Source organism: Emys orbicularis, chromosome 13 (genome assembly GCF_028017835.1).
Source record: "Emys orbicularis isolate rEmyOrb1 chromosome 13, rEmyOrb1.hap1, whole genome shotgun sequence".
Classification (NCBI taxonomy): Eukaryota; Metazoa; Chordata; order Testudines; family Emydidae; genus Emys; species Emys orbicularis.
The window spans coordinates 19,225,930-19,234,594 of record NC_088695.1 but is presented as its reverse complement, the minus strand read 5'-3'; positions in this window follow the sequence as shown (position 1 = coordinate 19,234,594).

Sequence of the window (8,665 nt, the reverse complement as noted above, 5' to 3'; positions counted from 1 at the left end):
TTTTCCTGCAGCTGGGCAGGCCGGGACAGCAGAGAGCTGAGAACGGGACGGGGCGGCTGCAGAGAGGACTCGCTCCCCAGTGCTTCCGTCCTGGCCGGGATGTGGCGGTGAGGGGCTGGGCCTGCCCCCCTCCCTGCCACTCAGGGAACAGCTTCACTGCAGGATCCGGGCTGCAGGTATACAGGGGATTCCTGATCAGTGCAGATCCTGCCTGTCTGTCTGTCTGTCCATGCAGCCTGTCCATGCTTGGCTGTTTCTCTGTTGTGAGGCTGAAATTGGCTCCTTTCCCTTAGTTCCTCATTCGTGGTACTGGTTCCTGATTCCGAGAATCGTTGCTGTTTTTCATTCCGCACTGGCAGATCAGACTTTCCGAGCTTTCCCCACCACTGTGCGGCTGAACGCGAGGACAGTTTGTGTCAGTCGTTCAGCATTTATTGAACCATTCAAGAGAGCAGCTGGGTTTGCCAGGCTGGACACGACACACTGTGTTTTGGGGACCCCCAGGTGATGTATCCCCATGGCCATCAGGCTGTCTAGAAGCAGCTAGCATGTGCCACTCGCTGATCCAAAGCTTTTTTTCCTGCACAATGTGCTGCCACAGGTCATGCCCCCTGCCCACTTCCATTCTGTTTAGGTGCTTGAATAAGTAACTGGGAATAAGGAAACTAACTTCAGCCTCATCTGTCTATCTGTCCATCCCCAACCATACCCACCTGTCTGTCTCTCTGTTCCCATCCTTCTATGTATTCATCCTCATAGAATCATAGAATACCAGGGTTGGAAGGGACCTCAGGAGGTCTCTATCTATCTATCTATCTATCTATCTATCTATCTATCTATCTATCTATCTATCTATCTATCTATCTATCTATCTATCTATCATTCTCTAGCCACCATCAGTCATCTTGTCACCTAGGGCATGTTAATTTCCACATGTGTGTGCATTTGGGGCAGGGGTGGCTGCCGCTCCCACATGTCCCCCCGTCTGTGTGTGGATCAGGACACTCGGACAGGGGCCAGTGTGTTCGCCAATATCCGTGCCAGTCCTTCCTCGCTAGCCCAAGGCATAGGTGGATTCACAGAGTGCACCAGATCTTGCTCCATCTAGCCCCATGGCTGGCCTCGCCTGCGATGTAAGGGCCCCACAGTGCTGGGTGAGCTGCCCCCAGGAGAGGTGTAGTGTGATGACACCCACCCACCCACTGCAATTTTCTGGCGCCAGCTGTTTGGGCAGTACTCATGGGCGACTTAGGCCATGATTGGAATGGGGCGCTGCATTGCAAGCAGGAAAGAAAGGGTTAACCCCCAGCGGATGCCTCAACCAGGAGTTGTCCCATCTGAGTCTGGTGGGTGCCATGTGCCTCGGCCCCACGCCCACTGGCTGTGTCCTGCAAGCCCACTGGCCACGCCCACCAATGCACACTCGTACTCCCTAGGGTTAAAGCCCGTGGCCTGAAATCCAGCCACGCCCAGCAGATTTGTGGGGTCCAGGGCAACTTGGAAATGTTGGCGCTGACCCAATCCAAGGGAGTGATGAGAGGCGGGGAGTTTCAAAGGTGACAGGGAGAGTTAGGAACACATGACACCTAATGCCCTGCGGCTTCTTTGAAACACCCACTCCTCAGTCCCACCACACCTGCTGCCCATCCAGAGACATCCATCACAGCTTCAGCTGACTGGGGGTTTGAACCCCAGGCCTTCAGAGCAGAAGCCCTTTGCACTGGAGCTGACGGTGTAGCTCCACCAGGTGGTGGCAATAGCAGGCTATTTCCCACACACAGACGGGGGGACATGTGGGAGCGGCAGCATTCCATGGAGCAGCCTCCAGAGAGATACATGCCCCGCGTTAGTGTGGGATCCCAGCATTCAAGAAATGTGGGAAGAACAACCATCTCGGGCCAGTAACGTCATACAATACGTCTTGGCCCTATGGGAGAAGCTTAACACCCTGGGCTCATTTGCCAGGGAGAACCGTCTACACACCCAGAGCACCCAGGATGCAGCCTATAATTAAGGATATTATTTTGTCATGGAGATCATGGGATTCTGTGACTTTAATGGACCTCCGCGATTTCTTTGGCTTCAGCCCCGTGCCTGGTCCAGTTGCAGGAGTAGTAGTGGGGCTGGAGCAGTGGCCGGCGGTCAGCCACCAGGGCTGAAGCAGTGGCCAGCAATCAGCTACCAGGGCTGGAGCAGTGGCTAGGGCCGGGACTAGAGCAGTAGCAGGAGATGAGTACAGGGCTGGAGCACTGGTAGGAACTAGGCTGGAGCTGCAGCTGGGGCTATGTCAGCCCCCCAGGGCTGGGTGGGTCCAGGCTGGAGCAGCGGCCGGGGGCTGGAGCAGCGGCCGGGGCTGGAGCAGCCCCCCCTGCAGCAGCAATGGCCGGGCTGGAGCAGCGGCCAGCGCCCCTGATAGTCCCCTCCCAGTATTTTTAGTAAAAGTCAGGGACAGGTCGTGGGCTTCTGTGAATTTTTGTTTATTGCCAGTGACCTGTCCCTGACTTTTACTAAAAATACCCATGACAAAACCTTAACCTTATCTATCATTAAAGGGCTGACCTCCGGGAGTTCCAACCCAGCAATCATGTTCTCTTGTTATTACCCAGCTCCAAATCAAAACTCCCAGCCCGCTGGCAAGGGCCCCATAAGGTGGTACGCTGAGTGGAGCAGGTGAGTTATGAAATCCAACAACCAGACAAGTGACAGACACAACAAATCTACCACGTGAATCTTTTAAAACCATGGAAAGCCCAAGAAAGTCTACTAATAGGCCCCTACGCACCTGAACCCCTATTAGGCTTGCAGGTTGTCGAAGACTCGGAGCCAGGGATGGTCAAGACTGGAAACACCCTCACCCCAAACCAGAGAAGCCAGGCTTCACAGGTGATCACCACTTTCTCTTCCATGTTTTCTACCTACCCTGGATGAACCCATTTAATAACCCATAACAGTCAGACAGAACCGGGGCTTAAAGTCAGAGAAAACCCTCGACCATTTCCCCCAAAGTTGAGGGAAACCATGAAGCAAGAACTCCAATCAGTGCTAAAACTGGGAGTAATCAAAGAATCATGCAGCAACTGGAAAAGCCCCGTAATGTTGCTCCTCAGGACTGATGGGACCACCTGGTCATGTATCAATTTCCAGAAGGTCAATGCAGTCTCAAAATTTGATGCATACCTGATGCTATGTGTTAATCAACTTCTCGACCAGCAAGGGGAAGCGGAGTACATCACTACTCTCGATCTGACAAAGGGATATTGGCAGAACCCCGTCACAGAATCCAGGGAAAAGACAGCTTTTTCCATCCCCTTTCAGTTCCGGACAATGCCCTTTGGGTTGCATGGGGCTCCGGAAACATTCCAGCGGCTAGCGGACTGGATCTTCCAATCCCATAGCCAATATGCTGCCGCATACCTAGACGACGTCACAGGTATCTACAGTCAAAACTGGCAGGACCACCTAAAGCATGTGACAGCCATGTTACAATCCCTCCAGGAGGCTGGCCTGACAGCAAATCCTGCTGAATGTCACTTGAGCAAGGATGAAACAACCTGCCTCAGGTACACTTTAGGAAAAGGTACGGTGCGACCCTTGGTCAATAAGGTCCAGGCCCTCCAGACGTGCCATGCCGCTTCCTTGAGGAAACAGGTACACCAGTTTTTAGGAGTAGCTTGGTACTACTGCCGATTTATTCTGGTTTTCTCAACCATTGTGGCCCCTCTCACTTATCTGCTCAAGAACGGCAGCCCAAACATGATCCAGTGAAACAAAGCTTGTGAGGAGGCTTTTCAAGCCCTGAAGGACCCGTCTTGTACAGCCCCAATTTCACCAAGGAGTTCCTGCTACAGACCGATGCATCGGATGTGGGTCTAGGAGCCGTTTTGTGGTGGTGACCCTCTTGCCAAATTCCAAGTCTCCCGGAGTAGTAGGGGGTTAGGGAAGCAGCACAGTCTCTTAAGGATTGTACACTGAATGCCGCTGTATCCAGTGCTGTGGTGTTGCCCCACGGTGTTAAGCCGGCCATTATCTGCATCAGACCCCATCGGGTTAAATAATTATCGGGGTTTTCATTGGGCTCTTGGGTTGTGGCTACAGCTTGTACTATAAAATTGCGCCTGCCTATTTGCTCTCCAAAAAGTCCCATTAGAGTCAATATGCTATTGTTCTCGTCAACTCTAATCCTATCTAGGGCCCTCCGAATCTCTGAAGCTGCACAGATGCCCATCAAGCGGCGGACTTCAGTGGTGTTCAGCTCTTCCCTTATAGTGAGCAAAAACGCATTAGAACACCATCTGGAGAAATTGTCCTTTTTTAGGGGTCCCAAACTATCAGCCATGGCTTTTAAGTTGGCGGCTGATACAGGGACAGTGGTGACAGTTGTACTTCCCCCTCCCTCTGCAGGTGTTGTGACTGTAGTTCGTCGTATGGCTGCGATAGGGTTTTGTTCGATAGGTTTCAATCCCTGGGGCTCATCCCATATATCTCCATTCCAAGCTTCACTAGGGTCCCATTTTCCCTCCCATTCGGGGACCTCACTATCTTGGGCTTGGCCCCATTCTCTTGTCATCACAGCTGCTACTTGGCGGTTAGCAAACCCCAATTTTGTTTTAAGATGCTTAATAATAGATTCACAGTGGTTGTGATTGGCAGGGGCTCTACCTTGTTCTAATGTTAATTTCTTTATCATTCCCTGTAAAACCTGATTCTCTTTTTGTATTTTATCTTTTTCCTCCATTCGTTCAGATAATCCCCTCTCTTCTATTTTAACTTCTCTTAGGGAATCTTTGAGAATGTCTAACTGGCTTTGAACTCCAGTGGCCAGTATTTTCCATTTATCAGTTTCTCCTTCAGATACATCAAGTTTCTCATGCAGTGCAGCATTCTCCTCCTGGTGGCTAGCCAAGCGAAGGAATGCCTCATTGCATGCTTCCCACAATAGCCAGATTGCAGCCGAGTCTCTTTTATTCGGGGTCGATGGCCTATAGACCAACAGATATTTTGCCAATCTATCTTCCAAATCAGCTATAGTATGAACATCGGCTAATGCTTGTTCAGTCCATGGGCTGTGCCCAAACTTTTACAAAATTGTCTTAAAAGGAGTCATTTCCTGTAGGAATGGTAATTTTTTCTGCTCTTCTTGAGCTTTGTCCTTAGGGGACTCCTTTCGCCTAAACATATTTCTTTATAAATCTCTTTTACCTTTATAACACTTCTGTGCCCAGGCTGGTGCTGGGACTTACACAACACAAATGTCTATACCCACTAAAAGCTCTACCTGACAGAGCAGGAGGGGGAACGCTAAGCCCCCTACCTTTTGGGCTTGATCCTGCTATGACTGAGGGTATATTCACCTATACAATTTTTCCCTGACAGACGGGTAGGAGCGAGGACTCTAATCCTCCCCCTTATGGCCCAGCACCTCTACAACCGGGGGTGTATATACCTGGACAGTTTGTATATATCTTATCTGTATAGTTTTCCCGACTGACGGGTTGGAGTGAGGACTCTAATCCTCCCCCTATTGCCCGGCACTTCTACGACCGGGGGTGTGCATACCTGAATGATCCATCACTTTATACGAATGGTATAACCTTTTAGCAATATTTAGCAGTATTTTCAACAATCACAGTGCATGTCTTCCCCCTTTTGCAATTCTCCACCAAAAATGTTATGCTTATAAGAAGCACACGGGATCTTTTTCAGGGGAAAAGGCAATACGCCGCATTTATTGAAGATACAACAATTAGCATATGCATTCAATCACACCACACACACACTCACACTGTCCCGCCAGTCGATGTGATAGTTACCAGTCCAGAGTCCGGATCAAGCTAGTGGCCAGCTAGGTTGATCACAAGTGGGGAGGAGCTGGGTTCCGTCTGTCGCGACATGATGCTCTAGGGAAGTCTTGGCAGGATGAACCCAAAGTTTCATGGCAAGGCACCCTGTTTATATAGTGATTTTCATTCATTGGGACCAATGAGTTTTGCACCGTCATGCTGTAATCAATTGTTGTTTGACGAGTGCTCGTTTTCTTAAATTGTCCTTCTCATTCTTTACATCATGTTCCTCAGGGAGTTATCCCAGGCTGGTTTTGATCACAGCTATCTTGTCCCCATTGATAGGTGCCTGTCTCATCTTTAGAGTCGTCAATCTGCTCTGCGATGCCTCAATAGGGGCGTGTTGCAGCCTCCTGGTGCCCTTGCGTCTGTCTCTGGCTCCTCCCTAGACCATCCGGTTCAGCAACGGCCTTCACACTTATCTCGTAACCCACACATTCCTCATTCACACACAAAACAAAATTAATGTACGCAGAACATTTTGAACAGGAACATCAAATTGCAATGCCAAAAAAAAAAAAAAAAAAAAAGGAATGATCATGGCATTCCTTTACTTATTTTAAAATGCTAAACCTACAACAAATTGGTGACCCTCAAAGGATCTGTTACTGCCTTGAAATCAGTCCAGACACAGATTCTGGCTGATGGCCCATTAGGCCATTCCTTTCTGCTATTCAAAAAGGGTGGCTGGCAGAATATGATCAAATCATACACCAATACATTTAATACATACTATATTATTATTCTTTATCCTTCATTCTAAATGATATAAAATACAAACATAAAATCCTACTACTACATCAGCAGCTGCTGCTCTCCTGCCCTCTCCTTATGCAGCCCAGGGGGTGCCTGGGGCAGAGGAGCAGCCGTCCCGTGGGGGAGCGAGCAGCAATGCCAGCTGCTTTGTGCATCCAGGTGGGTCAGTTTCCCCACATGGGTGCAGGAGGGGGATGCAGGGGTTAGGGGTGCAGGAGGTAGGAGTGCAGGGGTTAGGGGCACAAGATAGAGGTGCAGGGGTTGGGGTGAAGAGGGCACAGTGCAGGGGTTAGGGAAACAGGTGAGGAATGCAGGGGTCGGGGTGAGGGGAGCATGCACAGTGCAGGGATTAGGGGCTCAGAAGGAAAGTGCAGGGATTGGGGTGAAGGTGGCATATTACAGGGGTTGGGGGGAAGGGAGGGTGGGGAGCCTGGGGAGCCCATGGGGGACCAGGAGCAATGGGGGGGCACCATGCCGATGGGGGCCAGGAGCACCAAAATGCAAGTTTGCCCAGGGTGCCATTTTCCCTAAGGCTGGCCCTGTCTACAGCCATTGGTGTTGGCATCTGTCGGCTTTAAATACAATACCACTCTTAGCATGCGTTTATAAGGGGAAAGCTGTGCTTGCACAAATGGAAATAACACGGTGTTCATCCGAGCCCAGACGGTTTAATTTTCACTTGCTAAAGAGAAAATAATTTCCACTGCACCCTCTTTGCTTAGGGGAATGAGCGACCTTGAAGTCCAGGATCCTGTTTCACGGCTTGCCTTGAGAATTTGATTGCTTAGAAACATCTGTAAGGTATTCCTTTAGCACAGCCAGCCGGCAGCTGTAACACCTGCTGCTAGCAGGCCAAATGCCAACAGTCAAATGTTTCTGAACTGGCATGCCATTTCACTTCATGCACTGTCACTTTTTCCATGCAAACAGGGAGGGAAAAGGTCTGTTTCTTTGGAGGAAATGTTCCCAGACTGCCAGTAGATAGCAGACATGCAAGGTGGGTGAGATAATATATTTTATTGGAGCAACTTCTGTTGGTGAAAGAGACGAGCAAAACTTGTCTCTGTTGTCTCTTTCATCAGCAGAAGTTGGTCCAATAAAAGATATTAACTCACCCACCTTGTCTCTCTGATATCCTGGGACCGACACAACTCCAGCAACACCGCAAACAGTAGATAGCAGGGGAGTTAATAGAAATAACTTAAAAAAAACTAAACAAACAACCCAAACTCCCAACCATAAAGGGAAAATTATTTCAGTGTCTAAACATGGAGAAACATCCCAAGCGAATTTTTTTCTTGGCTCTCTTCCAGAATTTCAGCATTTCTACACTGCTATAGGGTGCTTGGGGAGCTGGCATTCCCAATTGAAATCATGGGCTCTGTATCAACAAACGGGACTCAAGAGTCCTGCATTTGCTCCAGTAAAAATTGCTGATCTCTGATCTGCTAAGAGAGATCTTCCAAGAAGTGTGTGGCTTTTCCAAACATTGATGTGTTGCTTTGTTCTTAATGGGGTGGTGTCTAGAGAAGGATCGGACCAGATTTGATTTCTGAAACGCATGTTTTTGCAGGAGGAAAAAATAATATTTTGAAGAAAATTTTTTGGTTAAAAAAGTCTCAGATGGAATTTCCATGTTGGTAGAAAATTATAAACAGCTGCCCACCTTGGCATGAGCTGTCCACTTCGGATAGTGGGTTTACCGACAATATTACATGTTGGTGGTTAAAAACAATGCTTTTAATTAGATTATTTTCAATTTTTTACGCAACCTGGGGGGTTTCACCCACCCAAACACCCAAGCATAGGGGCTCTGCCCCATCCACCCCAGTGGGGGCTCTGCCCCTCATCCATGGTCCCCACCAGAAGACTTACAATCCCAGCATCTGCACCTCCTGGGTCTTTCCCCACAAGGGCTCAGTCCCCAGGTGCTCCTACTCCACCCATGGGTGAAGGGAGGGAGTCGTCGGGTGAGCAGCTATTTCCCTTCTCATCTCTTGTCTCCTTGGCTTCCCCATAGTTCATCAGCTCCTGTCCAGCCCTGAGGCCAGGAAGAGCCACCCTGCCAG